Raw genomic sequence first — 16,464 nt, 5'->3', positions numbered from 1 at the left:
GTTCACTATTGGGCCAGTTCGGACAGCGCATGCTGCATATAAGGAGCATTCCACAAGACTTGGCGCCCAAGACAAGGATTCCTCTAAACCCTAGGCCTACGGTGCATATATAAACCGAGGCCGGGCTAGTCAATAGACAATCTCATATTCATTACTACAATCTCGTGGTAGATACCTGTACTATGTACTATTCCCATATGAATACAATCAAAAGCAGGACGTAGCGTTTTACCTCCATCAAGAGGGCCTGAACCTGGGTAAAATCTCGTGTCCATGTTACCATCGCTCCAAGACGCCTAGCTTAGGACCCCTACTACGAGATACGCCGGATATAAAACCGACAGAGGTGCCTAAGAAAAAGGAGGCAAAAAGTTGGTATTACCAGGATTTAAAAAGTTGGTCTTCAGGGTAGAAGCAACAAGCTCTAGCCACCACGCTGGTAATGTGTCTCTGTTATAGGTAGGACATCATATCTCTAAAACCACTGAGCACGGCGGCGCCTTTGAAAATAAAAACCGAATCGTTTTCTTAACTTACGGGTGGCATGGCGGGTAATTTATAGCTAATTCGGGGGCGATTATTTGGATGGACGACCAGAAGCATTATTTGCTTTATTATTAGGGGTAGATATTATACTCTCTCGGTTTTTAAATATAAGACTTATAGAGATTTTAACATGGACTACCAGATTGTTGTGTCATAGGAAGGATAGCTATACTAATTCGGTATACTCAAACTACACTTTTGGTACAAAATTGACAATCTCATCTCACAAGGACGAAATATCAGTAATTTCTATTTACTGGTCGATCCCATCTTTTATGGAATCAATTTTTTTAGTGTACACAAATTTTGGGAGTCATATTTTTTTCTTCCTTTTGGTATTCGAGTTGAAGAAATACAAAAATTCTATAACTACCAAAATTTTCAATCTTTTCATTGGTTTTAGTTATATAGTTAATTGTTTTTTATATTGGGAAAATATATTAGTAATAGAATTCTAATTATAGTAATTAAATTAATTAAACTTTTTTAGAGGTTGATAGTTTATTTACTGGGGAAGAGTCAACATACAGATGTATAGACATATTTTAGAGTGTAGATTATCTTATTTTACTCCGCATGTAGTCCATATTGAACCCCACAAAAAAAATGTAGTCCATATTGAAAGGGCTTATATTTAGGAATGGGGAGTACTTATTTATACATTTTATATACTATTAAAAGAAAGTAACGTTCTTTTCCTTGTCAGGCAGAACTCTTCTTCAACCATTTTTTCCCCTCCTACCGTGTCCATCAATTGATTTTGTTCATCCAGACAGCTTTTTTCCACCACGTCATGTTTAACCCCACCTTTCAAATACGTCACTAAACCATATTAATTTACTTACCTTTTTGCATGACTACACGGACTCCACTTAATTAACTTACCTTTTCCAATAATATGAAATTACGTCATTCGATTCCACATCATATTTCACCGCACCTTCCCGTACATCGTTCAATCATATTGATTTATTTACCATGCATGACCCAAGTTACCAAATTGTCAGGGTAAAAAGAATGTGACTCCCATGCCAACGCACATGCACGTACCTAGTCTTTTTAACAGAAGCGCTAGGCGTTCCATATCCAAGGGCCATGCTAGCGCCAACCGGTTGTAGCAAGCCAAAAATCAGCCGTTGTCTGATGCAGTCGATCACAGCCTTCTTTTCGTGATCCACTATCCCCAACGCATGCATTTCTCATACATTGAGCATCCGCACCTCAGGTCAACGACAACATCCTTCCAGCACGACGACGCCTCATCATAGTGTCGGCTCGTAGTGTGGGAGCGCCCTCAAAGCATCGGCTCAGTCCTCATAGTGCAGCACCCGCCAATACCGATGAAGCACGGCGACCTCAACGTTCTGTCCTCACATAGACTTGCCCCTAACAAGGAGGTAGCAGATATGGACCTCCTATGTGCCCCTTATTGTGGTGAATTGCTCGCATTTTTGCACAGGATAGTCCCCCGCCTGGACCAGCCCATGTAGTAGGGGCCGCATGCGAGCAGTGCAAAGATGCCAATAAAAGCGGCGTGATGGTCAGGAATCAAACTCACGACCCTCAACTTGTGGTTGCATGTAGCTAGCCAGTTGAGCTGGTGAGTACTTGTGACTAATAAGCAACACAAACCACCAAGAACGAACAGCAGCAGGAGATCCAAAAAATATAAACGTATTCTGAATTTTTGAGTAAAATTTTAAAATTCAGAACATTTTTTGTCAAACATGACTTCTTTTAAATGAACCATTCTTATTTTAAAAAAACAGGAAGCATTTTATGAATTGTGAACAAATTTAGAAAACTAAATGTTTTCTAAAATTTCCGAACAAATTTGGAAAACCTAGATTTTTTTGAATTTGTGAACAAATTTTGAAAATTAAAGTATTTTCTGAAAGATGTTTTTTTAACTTCAACATTTTTCCAAATATCAACATATATTGGAAACGCAAACACTTTTTGAATTTGTGAAACAAACTTAAAACATAAACAGTTTTGGATCTTCAGAACAATTTTTGGAAAGCACGAAGATTTTCTTATTTCCCGAGACATTTAAAAAAGTGAAATTTGTGAACCACATTTAAAAAGGCATTTTTTAAAAAGTTTTGCACAATTCATGAAAAACACGACCATTTTCAAAATTTCTGAACATATAAAAAAGGGGAAAAAAGGAAAAGAAAATAAATAATGAAAATAAGAAAAGAAAAAACTAAAACCCGAAAGGTGGCCAGCCCAGCTCACACCCTCGAGTTAGCTCCTTGTGCGAAGCCGCGAGTATGTGCTGCAATGATCAACACATAGGGTTTTCCGTCGGATAGGAGCTCCCGTATACAACCTCCCGGTGTTGTTGTTGGGTTTACCAATGTGCTGCAAATCCACAACATATTTTCATAGCCGAAAATATTGGCCTCTCACAATTCCTTCGACCGGTGCTTTAGCTTATTCTTATGGAGCTATATCTCGTTTATAGCGAGTATAGCTTCGGTCTCGCCTAAAGCATCTTCGCAGCTACAGTTTCGATTGGTCACACTGTTTGGCTGCAAAAAAGAATTTGTTTTCTTTTTCTGTCTTTTATTTTCTACTCCTTCCGTTCCCAAATATTTGTCTTTCTAGAGATTTCAACAAGTGACTACATACGGCGCAAATTGAGTGAATCTACACTCTAAAATATCTCTATATACATCCGTATGTTGTGTCCATTTGAAATGCCTAGAAAGACAAATATTTGGGAACGGAGGGAGTATTTCCCTTGGGTTTCCTTCGGTTCTTTTCAGTTTTATTCGTTTTCTTCTGCTTACTTTTTTTGTTTTTGTTTTTCATTGTATTTTTATGTTTTCTCTTTCAGTTTTCTTCATTTCTTTCTCGTTTCTAGTCAGTTTTCTTCATATTTTCTATGTTCCTTTTACTTTCTTTTTTAAATATTTTTAATATTTTATTTATTTTATTTTATTTACTTCTTTCTCGGGTTTTTCAACATGTATCTCTTTTTTCCACACACAGATTACATTTTTTAAACATCATGAACATTTTTCCATATACATTGTATACTTTTTGTATACATCTGGAATATTATTTTTATGCATGTTTAACATTTTTTAAATACATTATTAACATTTACAAATACACATTTTTTAGCACATGTCTACCTTTTCTCGGTACACAATGTACATTTTAAGAGCAGACGTGAACCATTTTTCCATACATGTTGGAATTTTTAAATATGTGATATACATCTTTTTAAAATATATGTTTTCCACTTTTTTGAATACACGGTAACATTTTCCAAGTACATGTTGTACATTTCTTTAATAGTAATACACATTTTTTCTAAACTACAAAAACATTTTATTACATAGTTTTAAATGTTACAAACATTTTCCTGGAACGTGGGAACATTTCTTTAAAATGGCACGTACATTTTTTTAAAAGTACGAAACATTTCACTATACCATGCAAAACATTTGATTACATTGTATACACATTCCTAAAACAAATGACATACATTTGTCTAAAACGTATAAATATTGTTTAAGCTATTAACATTTTTTAGTTGCACTTACATTTTTGTACCATGTAACATTTTTTCAAATTCCTGACCTTAATTTGTTTGATGCAAATTTAAGTTTTAAAAACATAGTCATTAAAATATAAATAAATTGAAAAAAATAAGAAAAGGATAAAAAAACAGGACATCATCATGGCAAACACACTTCCTTCCTGGGCCGGCCCATCACCGGCTCCTACCTCGCATAGTCGTGCCCTTTGGCCTTAGATGTAATTTATGTTTTCCTCAAAGAAAAAAAAAGAGGTCCAAGCCGGCCAGGCACCACAACAATCAAAAGTAATCACACAATGGCCATGTCGACTGCAAACTGAAGAAGACGGCGACCGTGCTTCCAAATGATGTCGTGGTCGAGATCCTGGCACGTGACGGATGTGGCGGCCTTCTTCCCTTGCACTACGGCGTGCAAGGTGCAAGGGATTGCGTCGGCTCATGCATAGTCGGGCTCTCGGGAGTCATTGCACGCCTCCCTTGGTTTTTCCGCCAGCATTCGCCACGACGGACATCGGCACCCTTGGCAACTTTTTTTAACACGGTACAAACGCAGACGTTCATACATACACAAATAAACTCATCTCTATGAACACACGCATACACATCCTACCCTATAAGCATCTACGAGAGGCTGAACCGGTACATCATCTTGAGATTGACGGCATCCTCGGCAACTTTGCCCATGGCGCGCTCGTCGAAAACGTGACGCGCCGAAACTAGGCACAAAACGTGAGCTGCCACAGCAAACCGTTTTGGACGAGTGGGGCCGAACCAAAATTTGGCTTGAGATTTTGAAAGCAGCGTGGCACTAAACCAAAATTGTCACAGAATGATGTAGGAGCTGTACGTACAACAAATCTACCACGTACGCCGGTGACACGACAGTGGGAGGAATAATGCGTGCATATGCTAAACTTGGCGCCAACACTTGCGCCCTTTTGGAAACCGCAAACTTTAGTGATATCTAATGGGCAGTCCGGTATATATGCTGCCAACTAACTTAGCTCGCACGTTCGGCCTTCTATTCCTGAATGGCGACAATGAAGAAGTCATGAAAGGGATAGTGCGGAGGTGTCCAGGGCGTCGTCGTCCTTGTGTTGATGCTCCGCGGGGTTCGGCAGAAGGAGGAGGATTGGGGCCGCAAAGACGACGGCGACCAGACCGAGATGCCCAGGGTGAGAGAAAAAAAACTACTGCTCATTACTCCATGCATTGATTATATCTGACGGCCAAGAGCAATCAGAAGGCCGATCCGACGGTCCAAAACGCATCAAGCTCGAGATCGGACAGCCCAAGGTCGCTGAGCTCCGAGAGAGCCCCATTTCAAAGAGACTATAAGTATGGGATGTTTGGGACTAGTAATGGATTGGAGCTGCAAGTATTGTGGGAATGTTAGTATTGCAAGTTTCTTCTTTCTAAGTACTTCCTCTGTATAGTGATCTAAACGCTCTTATATTTCTTTACAAACGGAGTAGTTCATTTCTTGCGCTTGCGCGTTTTTCTAAGTAGAGTATTATGCATGGTGACGCCTGATTTGCTTAGACGGTAAGTAGCCTCATCTACACACAGCTGTTAACCGATGACACGATGAATTATGAAACAATCAATCATGAAATTAACGCAACCAAAAGCGCTGATTTAACACTAAATTAACGTAGCTGCGCGGATTATGTTGCTTAGTTTGCCAAGGAGGATGTCGGTCGGGGGTCCGGCCGACCGGGATGAACCACTGGATTAACTGATCCGGATAACAACGCAAACACGCGCACACGGAACACCGGGCACAAGTTACACACATTAATCAACCTCTTAATTAACCGGCTAGCTTAAGCAAGCAATGTGCGACGTACGCCAACACAGACGCCACGGCTGTGTCCCCGGCCGACAGGGCTAACCGACGACCGGCTGATCGATGGATGGACGGTGCATCTCCGGGCGACCGGCCGTACGTTAACTAACCCCGCCTCCATAATTTAATCTCTCCTGCCGCTGCTGCACCTGCATGCATCTATAATCCGCTGCTAGCTAGCTGTACGTGCCTCTCACTGTAGGGTACTGGTCAGGCACGAGAGGATAAACAAAAACGCAATCAAAACATCACAGGGCGCCGTCTCAGATCATGTGCGCCCTGCTCCATGCATAATTAGACTAGTACCAGTTCTATCGATGCATCATGGGTACTTACAGTACTGGAAAAAGAAGATGATGAGTTTACCATGCACGTACAGTATTAAGCTGTGATGTGGCCATTTATAGGGCGGTTAATTAGACAAGCGAGGACACGAAAATGCATAGGAGCTCTCTGGTGCTACGCCCCCCTATATTCAAAAATAATTTAGTAATTCAAAAAAGCGGAAAAAATCCCGGAACTTTTTATGGAATCAAACATGACCAAGTATTGCACTCGTATAATTTTTTTTGATAGGAAATGACTTTTATTGTATCCGGGGTCAAAGATTTCTCAAAAAATGCTAGATACAAGTACTATTCATGTTATATTGTCGTCATAAATTTGTTTTTATTGCCCTGAAGTCAACGAGAATTATTCCTTGGCCGAACTTTTTATATGAGTACAATACCTAGTCATATTTGGTTCAAAAATACATCAAGGATTTTTTGACCTTTTTTTGGATTATTAAATTATTTTTGGATATAAGGGGGTGGAGCACCCGAGTGGTCCTAATCCGCTCCCAGCGAGGACAGATCTATGTGGATGCATCGACGCTGTAGTACTGTGAACGAGCACCGGAGGACATGTAGAAATTAGAATCACCGAGGGGCAACGGGATTGCATGTCTACCACGAATGCCTAATTGAAAGGCTCGCCAGGCCGCCGGAGCAGCAGGCACATGAAGTACCGGCCGGCCGGCGGGCGAGCGATTTATGAGGCCGGCGTCGGTGCATGAGAAAGAGATAGTAGAGAGAGATGGCGACGGATGGGCCGGGAGACACGCGTCCGTAGAGCCTGCCCGTTTTACTCGTGCACCTGACAGCAGCATCCTGCAATATCGTCCACCGCACATGCCTGGACTACCGGCCGGCCGGTACCGTGCATGTGACTGCCGGCAAACTGTCAAATTCTGAGCTAAAGAGTTACGAGGTGCTGCATGCTGCCCATGCTCGTCGCTGCACGCTCACACGAGGCCCCCATGGATTTTACTAGCAGCCGCGACGCCAAAATAACTGTTTTCAATTTTGTTTTTCACACTGCAGGGACGCAGACGTTCATACATAGGCACGTACACTTATCTCTATGAATGCATATATATACTATCTATATAAGAACCTCCGAGTAACTGAACCAGTACAAACCTCCGTAGTGGACAGGAACGTCTCCTCCAATTAAACAAACATCCACAAAAGACCTTAAATCAATTCAAAAAATGCGAGCACCGATGACAATCTAATACTTAAACTCTAGTGCGTTAGGGATATCACTATCGTTCTAACCATTCAACCACATGTAGGTTCACCTGTTTTGAACTTATTAAGAAAAGTTAGGACGAAACGATTTCGTTTTGAATCTTCTGCAAGATCTAATCCTTTTGTCTATCGCCATACATGATGATGGTGGGATTAACAAAATGGACCCCACTAGTCAGTGAACGTTTGCCGGGAGGGGGTGGCAACTGTGAATTTTCAGATGGCAAGTTTAATTGTATGAGGTGGCAAATTCTTCAAGAACACATCGCATTCCTGGAAAAGAGAAAAACTTGCGGCAAGAAAGCACAAGATTTGCCATCTCCGACCAGATAAAGTTGCCACACACACAATAAAAGCATTTGCTTGCCATCTCCTCTCAGCCGACGTTCGTCAGTTATCATTTCCATAACGAAATACCGCCCCGCTCAATGGTTGTAGACCATGATCCACATCCGCTGACCCGGCTTACGTGGCTACCGCCATTGACCCCAGCGGTAGGCCACTAACCCTATCGCCACGGGTGGCAGCGATACACTCTTGCGAAGAGGTAAGTTGCGGCGTGGCTATGGGCGGGCAGCCCAAGCGGCTCAGCCGACCGCTCCTACTTGTTTCATCCCACGAACAAAAGAGAACCCCTCCCCCTCCGCCTCTCTAATTCCCTCTCATATCTCTCCCTTTTGTGACTTTTTCGGGGAGCATGCCTGACCTATGTAGGTTAAGGTAATGTCCTCCGATTACCCCAATTTTTTGGCTGAATGCTACTATTTTTATGTACGTATTTTTAGCACTAGGTGAAGCCCTAATTTCCTCATTTTCTCAAAATTTCACTCATTCATGTAAGTTCCTACCCATATGTTAGTTTGTTTTAGGTGTGAATCAATAAAAATGTGTGTTAGTTTTATCTATATGCATTGACATGGAATTGAGATAGAAATTTTATTTAATGTTGGATACAAAATATGTGTGTGTGATGCAAGTAATTTTTCCTGTCCTGCGTGATTTAAGCTACACACTTGACTGAAGTATCTTCATCACATGGAGGTTCTTTTGGTGCATGCGCTGGAGTAGGTTCTGGAACAACTTACGGTGCCTCCATGTGGAATAGACGAGAGAGAGCTCGTCGTGCTTCTCCGTCGGCGCCGGTGGCTTGGAAACAGAGATATGTGTGTGCTGCTCCATCGGGATGGAAATGGAGGTTGGGGATTCCAGAATGAGGATAAGGTCGCTCCTCTTCCCCTCCACCGAGTGGAAACGATAAGGCGAGCGTCGTTCGCGCGACACGTGCTATGGAGCAAACGGGGAAAATATCAGGTACTCCCAAACCTTAGAGGCTACAATTATACGAACTTCTGGGCCATTGGATCTGGTAGATCTTAGATCCAATGAAATTTGTGCATCTTCTGTGTTTGTGTGCAATCCCCAAATTCTTTGAGGGCTTTTTTGCAAAAACTTTCAGACCTCTAGGGGTTGTTTGGTTAACGAGTATTTAGAGATTTAGTTTTTCTTGAACTCGTCTAGCAGCGTAACAAACTAAAACTCTGTTTGGTTTTCTCTAACTACTCCAAAGATATCCAAAACTGGTTCTCATAACATGCAAAAACTAAGCTTTTAGAAAAAGGAGTATTAGTCATTTTTGTATAGCCGCGTTTATCCTAACCCTAACACCTTAGTTCCTCGTTTCTAGCTGGTGCGTTTATCCAGTGTGCCCCACCTACATGCAAACGGAATCACATCCACCGAGTTTTTTTGTGAAGGTAGGCAAACGTGGTTCTCTACATGCGTTGTTTAAGGCTTTCTAAATCCAAACCGAATTTTCTACAAGTGATTTCTTAATAGATTGTTAGTAAAACCTGATTTTCTACAAAATATTCTTAAAACAGGTTTTGAGAAAACTGAGGGTAATTTTTCTCGAGTATGCATAGCATGCGTACTATTCTATATAAGAGGGGAAAAGGCATGAAGAGCCCTCCACCGGTGTGACAAGTACAAATTACATGTTACCTCTACTAACAATTGCTCCACACTCACACTCCACATTCAGGACTACTCACGCCTATTCCACGCACTCAACTGTGCAAAGAAACCCTCTACATTGCCCTTCAGGAGCCCTACATTCCACCACGCACGCCCTTCCTGCTCCACCCGACGCATGACCTTGGCAATCCATGGGGTGACACCATCGAAGACCACAACGTTCATGTGCTTTCACAACTCCCGTAGGCCAAGCAGGATGATTGCTCGAGTGGTTCTTTTTCGCGAATACGCGTTGTGGCGTATCATTCCATTGATAGAAGAGTGATAGAATACAGTGTTGGTATCCCTAATAGCCGTACACTAAGAGGCGACATTAGGGAGACCGGTGAGCCAGAGAGAGGGGGTTGCTCAGCCCCAAAGTACAGAGGTCAGGTTACAGGGAGGATCCTATCTAATCCTCGGGCGCCGGCCCTAGCCCAACGTCTAGCCTCGGTCTCGATCGTGTTCAGGAGCTCACCACTGGAAGGTTGCAGGCCATCGAAGATGATGCCGTTCCGGTGCTTCCAGATGGCCCAGGCTGTTATGGTGACCAAAGAAGCAAAGCCCTTGCGGAGGCAGGATGAGGCGGCCAGAGCGCTCGCGGACCACCAGTCGAAGAGCTCAGTTTGGCCATCCGGGGCGCAATCGGCGGTCTGCACCAGGAAAGAACTTCATGCCAAGTGATACGCGCGAACACACAACCAGCAAGGATGTGGTGCAGAGTTTCATCGTCCTGGGCGCAGAACTAGCAGGCGGCAGGGTGTGGCAGGCCACGGCATGCCAAGCGGGCCATCCCCGTCCATCATCGGTTTTGAGAAGCAAGCCAGAGAAAGAACTTGACGTTGAGCGGTGCCCAGCTGCGCCAGATGAGTTTCCGGAAGGGCGCTGTTGTTAAGCCAACGAACAGGGCGGTGTACCAAGAGCTGGCAGTGTATACACCCTTCGAAGACCATCACCATGTAAATGCATCCGGAGTGGAGGAGAGGGAGACCAGCCGCAGGCGGCGCCATAGATCGACGTACTCGAGCGTGGCCAGCGGGCCAATGGCGTCGGCAATGTCAGAGATCCAGCCCTGGTTACGCAGGCCGTCGCTAACAAGGCGCGTGCGCTTCCTTCTGCGCGGGACCATGGCCGCGAGGGCGGCAGCGATCTCGGCAATGGACTGGCCGTGTAGCCAGTGATCCGTCCAGAACCTGCAAGTTTCACCATCGCCCAGCGTCCAAACCGTAGAGGCCCGGAAGATTTGCTGAACCTCACGATCGTACGGCAGGTGCAGGTGCCGCCATGGGCGCGTCGGGTCCGTGGCCTGCAGCCACAACCATCTTGTGCGCAGCGTGATGCCGACGCGGTGCAGGCCCCGCACGCCCAGGCGACCCAGCTCGACAGGGTGGCAGACCTTGGCCCAGCTGACAAGACAGCAGCCAGTGCGCGCGTCTTTACATCCTTGCCAGAGGAAATCGCTAATGATGCGCGTGGCCTTCTTCAAGATGGGTTTGGAGACAACCATGGTCGTAAGGATGTGGGTTGGCATCGCGGTGAGGACATGCCGCACGAGCGCGAGCCGTTCGCCTCGGTTGAGCAGCGTGGCCTTCCATGTCGCAAGCTTGAGGAGGAGCTTGGCTAGCAGGGGCATCAAGTCGGAGGAGGAGGCCTTGCGCACGGACAATGGCAAGCCAAGGTATTTGATCGGGAAGTGCTTGATGGGGCAGGACAGCGTGGAAGCAATGTCAGGCAACATCTCGGGAGGGCACCTGATAGGCGTGGCCGAGCACTTGGCAAAACTAGTCTGAAGGCCAGAGGCGTTGCCAAAGGTGTCTAAGAGCTCATGGATGGTGCGCAACTCGGCCGGGTCGGGATGGCAGAAGAGCACGACATCGTCGGCGAAGAGGGAGATGCTAGACGCCGCATGCCTGGTAGTGAGCCGGCGAAGGATGCCGTTGCTGACGGCATGCTGGAGCAGGCTATTGAGAGTGTCGATCACAATGTTGAAAAGCATGGGGGAAACGGGGTCACCTTGACGCAAGCCTTGCTGATTGCTCCCTGACCATGGCGCCAGAAAGCTCCTGTCTGCTAGGACTACGTCGGTATTTCCCCAAAGAGGAAGGAATGATGCAGCATAGCGACGGTAGGTATTTCCCTCAGTGATGAAACCAAGGTTATCAGACCAGTGGGAGAACCAAGCAACACAATGTAAACATCCCCTGCACACAAATAACAAATACTCGCAACCCGATGTGTTAAAGGGGTTGTCAATCCCTTTCGGGTAACGATGCCAGAAATTGCGTGACGACAAATAAAGTAAAGTGCAGCAAAGTATTTTTTTATTTTTGGTTTAATAGATCTGAATAAAAATGCAAAGGAAAAGTAGATCGCAAAGCAAATATATGAGAAAGAAGACCCGGGGGCCGTAGGTTTCACTAGTGGCTTCTCTCGAGAAAAATAGCAAACGGTGGGTAAACAAATTACTGTTGGGCAATTGATAGAACCTCAAATAATTATGACGATATCCAGGCAATGATCATTACATAGGCATCACGTCCAAGATTAGTAGACCGACTCCTGCCTGCATCTACTACTATTACTCCACACATCGACCGCTATCCAGTATGCATCTAGTGTATTAAGTTCATGGAAAAACGGAGTAATGCAATAAGAACGATGACATGATGTAGACAAGATCCGTTTATCTATTGCGTAGATATAGATCCCATATTTTTATCCTTAGTAGCAACGATACATACGTGTCGTTTCCCTTTCTGTCACTGGGATCAAGCACCGTAAGATCGAACCCACTACCGGAACCCTCTTCCCATTGCAAGATAAATAGATCAAATTGGCCAAACAAAACCCAAATATCGGAGAAGAAATACGAGGCTATAAGAGATCATGCATATAAGAGATCAAAGAAACTCAAATAACTTTCATGGATATAAAAAGATATGACTGATCATAAACTCAAAGTTCATCAGATCCCAACAAACACACCGCAAAAAGAGTTACATCATATGGATCTCCAAGAGACCATTGTATTGAGAATTCAGCGAGAGAGAGGAAGCCATCTAGCTACTAACTACGGACCCGAAGGTCTACAAAGAACTACTCACGCATCATCGAAGAGGCACCAATGGAGGTGGTGAACCCCATCCGAGATGGTGTCTTGATTGGATCTGGTGGTTTTGGACTCTGCGGCGGCTGGATGAATATTTCGTCGACTCCCCTAGGCACTACAAAAAATAGACTTCCGTGATGATGCGTGTTTGTCACAGTAGGTCGCGTTTTCTGTCATGCATGTACATCCATGAAAAATTTATGACAGAATCAAGATAGTCATACCTGTGCTGTTGTAGAAGTGCTCCATGACATTGCCAAAATTATCATCACGGAAGTGTCCACTTCCATGACGATAAATCGCGCGTCACAGAAGTGCTTTCGTCGTGACCGACACGTGGCATCCACCGTAATGGAACGCCGTTAAGCTATCGGGTCGGGTTTTGGATCCGATAACCCGTTAACAACCCCGACCAATGGGGATTTTCCGCGTGTAAAATCATCATTGGCTGGAGGAAACACGTGTCGGCTCATCGTTGGGACAGATGTCATCCACTCATTGGACGGAAGGCGCCTATGATACGTCAACACGTGGCACGGCCCAACAGAGGCCCATTCCTGTGAAAAGGCCGGCCCGTTTGACTTGGTCAAAAGGTGGTGGGCCGGCCCATGGAAAGCCTGTTAACGGCCTGTTCGCATATAGCCCATTTACAGCCCGCTAACCCGAGGCCCGTTACGCCCTATCCGAATTAGGCCCAGTAGCGTCATCTGGGCCATCCAATATGATTCCAACCCGTTTTCACTTCTGGACCATGTATGGCCCATGACGTCTTTCGGCCCATATGAGGCCCTATGTAACTCTTGGCCTATTAACGGCCCATGTTGAAACTGGCCCATAATGAACAGTGTATCACTTTACACCCATTAACGGCCCGTGGTGAAACTGGCCCGTAATGAACAGTGTATCACTTTATAACCATTAATGGCCCGTGGTGAAACTGGCCTGTAATGAACAGTGTATCACTTTATACCCATTAACGGCCCGTTATTCCGTTGGGCCGTTTCTAGCCCATGTTATCTTTCGGCCTTCTCAGAGCCCATTTATTCTTGGGCTCATTTCCAGCATTCGTTTACTTACGGCCCGTGTACTGTCATTTTCTGCTTGTGGGCCAAATTCAGCCCGTGGTTACAGTCGGCCCGTTTGTGGTCCGTTAATACGTTGGGCCGTTTTCATAGCGTCATCAAATACGGCCTATTAATGATGGCCCGTTATGGTCGGCCCATGAACGGACGATTCCAACTCTAGCCCGTTTACGGCCATAATGTGGCCTGTTATTGGCCCATGTTTGGCCAATCGATCATACGGCCCGTATAAGGCCCATTGATGATACGACCCATAGAAGGCCCATTGTTTCTACGGCCCGTAGAAGGCCCATTGTTTATACGGCCCGTAGAAGGCCTACTGTTTCTACGGCCCATAGAAGGCCCACTGTTTCTACGGCCCGTAGGAGGCCCAGTGTCACTATAGTAAATATTAGCCCATGGTTATTGTGGCCTAGTTTTAAAAAATAGGTTATTGCAGCCACTAGCAAACCGCGGAAAAAGAACTGCACTGACTACAAGCAAACAAATAAACAAGACAACAAGGAAATAAATAAGCAAGCAACTTATGCTAGGCTATCTAGGCTATTACACATATTACATCCACTAGGCATCAAAGTTCGCCACGAGTGAAAATATAGGGAACAAAGCAACATATAAACACCGCAGCAAAACAAGTCCAGAACTGAAACCACTTCAGAAGAGTTCAAGAAACAATATCCTGGGTACCCATAATGCTGGCAAGATGCTTAGCAAGCTTATTAACTTTCTCTTGTTTGGCGCTTAAATCCTCCAGCGCTTGCTGTTGCACAAGAAAGTACGCATCTGAATTCTGCAGGGACTTCCTCAGTCCTTCGGCTTCTTGCCGCAGCACAGCTGACTGATGCCTTTCAGGTTGTAGCTGAGACTGAAGAAGCCGAAGTGATTCAGACAGCGAGTTCGAAGAGCTTGTGCCAGCGGTACTGGCCAGTAACTCGAACACTACATCAACGCAGGACTGTGGGGTTTTCTCACTGTCTACAAGATTGTTTTTATCACCTTTCTTGGAGATCAACAGGGTTGTCTCACTATCTTGAACCTTATCTGCATTACTTTCTCTACCATTGCATAGTGGGGTGCTCTTCTCCAATATTATGTTTGCATACTACAAGAGAAACAAGCAGACACATCACAAGTTTAGCTTGTAGTATACGAAACTCATTTTGGTAAACCGGTTCAGTAGTAAGGTGGACAGGATAACAGCATGAAACAAACATATATCTATGTACTATGGTCACTGTATTGTCCATATCATTCTAGTTTATGTTCCCTAATCAAGATAGAGACACAGTTCAACTCATATATTTTTAAGACACAGCAGCATAGACAGAATATAAGTGTGAGAAACTACACAGCATTGGCAGCACTTGTAATGTGCATCACATGAGAACATAACTGTTTATACAACTTAAACTGAAATCAACATAGAGCAAGAAGTTAGAACAACAATCCAGTTAAAGAAATAGGTTTAAAACATACCTGTTGCGCCATTGGAGTTTCAATTGGATCCTTCAAATTCGAAAGTAGTTGGTATGAGTAAATACAGTGATGCAACAGCAAAGGAGTATGGACCATAGCTATGGAATCTGACCTGAGAACAGTTGCTCTTCTGCTTTAAACGTGGAGTTTGGGTTAGCTGTGGTGGTCTTCGTGCTTTGGGCACTGCAGTAGCTTTACAAACTGCTCGTGTGGGGGTACTCTGTGGTGGACATGGTGCTTTGTCAACTATAAGTGGGTTACTATCCGCTGGGGTTGCGGTTAGATGGGTTGTAGCTGGTTCTCCGCCCAACAGTGTAAGTGTGCAATCTGGAAGAGTCTCGATTATGTGTGGTGGGGCTAGTTTGTGGGCCAGTACAACCATGGTTCTATCTGCATCGACGGGTAGCACTGTCTTTTGTGAAGAACGGGTTTTTGCTCCCTTAGATACTGCCATCACTCCCTCCAATTCAAATGGCTGATAAACAAGAAAAGAAATTGAACGTACAGACATTGTATGATAGACAGATGTGGTAATTCACATATATGTTGTCTAACCAAACAGGACAACATGACACAATTTCACATATATGATGCCTAACTAAACAGGATAGCATGACACAGTTTCAGATATATGATGGATAACTTAACAGGATATAATGGCATAATTCAACATATGATGAGTACCTAAACAGGATGACATGACAAAACTATATGATGTCTTTCTAAAATAGGTTGGGATGAAATAATTCGCATACATGTTGTCTAAGTATACAGGATGGCATGATATAATTGACATAATTGATTCATATACTAAGCAGCTGGCACTCGCATGTATGATCTCTAAACTAAGCAAATAGAATTCAATATTGTGCATATGATGTCTAAACTAAGCAATGCAAGACACCATATGCATCATATGAGAAATATAAACATTGCAACTTAGAGCATACACCTCAGGTGGGATATAAGACTGGTCATCTGTCTCTGAATCCTCCTCTGAGGAGCTCCCTGTAACCATCGAGATATATGCTTCAACAGGTACCATTGTCTGCTCTGAAGACCTTGTTTTCACTCTAGATTTTTCCATAACCGGCTCAAATGGCTGATACACATGAAGAGTAGTTCAATATACACAGATTGTCGACAAATGGAATACATAATGAAAAAAAGATGGCATGAGATAATTCACATATATGATGCCTGGCTCCATGGCGGTGCATAATTCACATATATGATAACTGGCTGAAAAACATGGCATT

This window comes from Triticum aestivum, chromosome 4D (genome assembly GCF_018294505.1).
Source record: "Triticum aestivum cultivar Chinese Spring chromosome 4D, IWGSC CS RefSeq v2.1, whole genome shotgun sequence".
In the NCBI taxonomy this organism is placed as follows: Eukaryota; Viridiplantae; Streptophyta; class Magnoliopsida; order Poales; family Poaceae; genus Triticum; species Triticum aestivum.
This window is presented reverse-complemented; position numbering follows the sequence as displayed.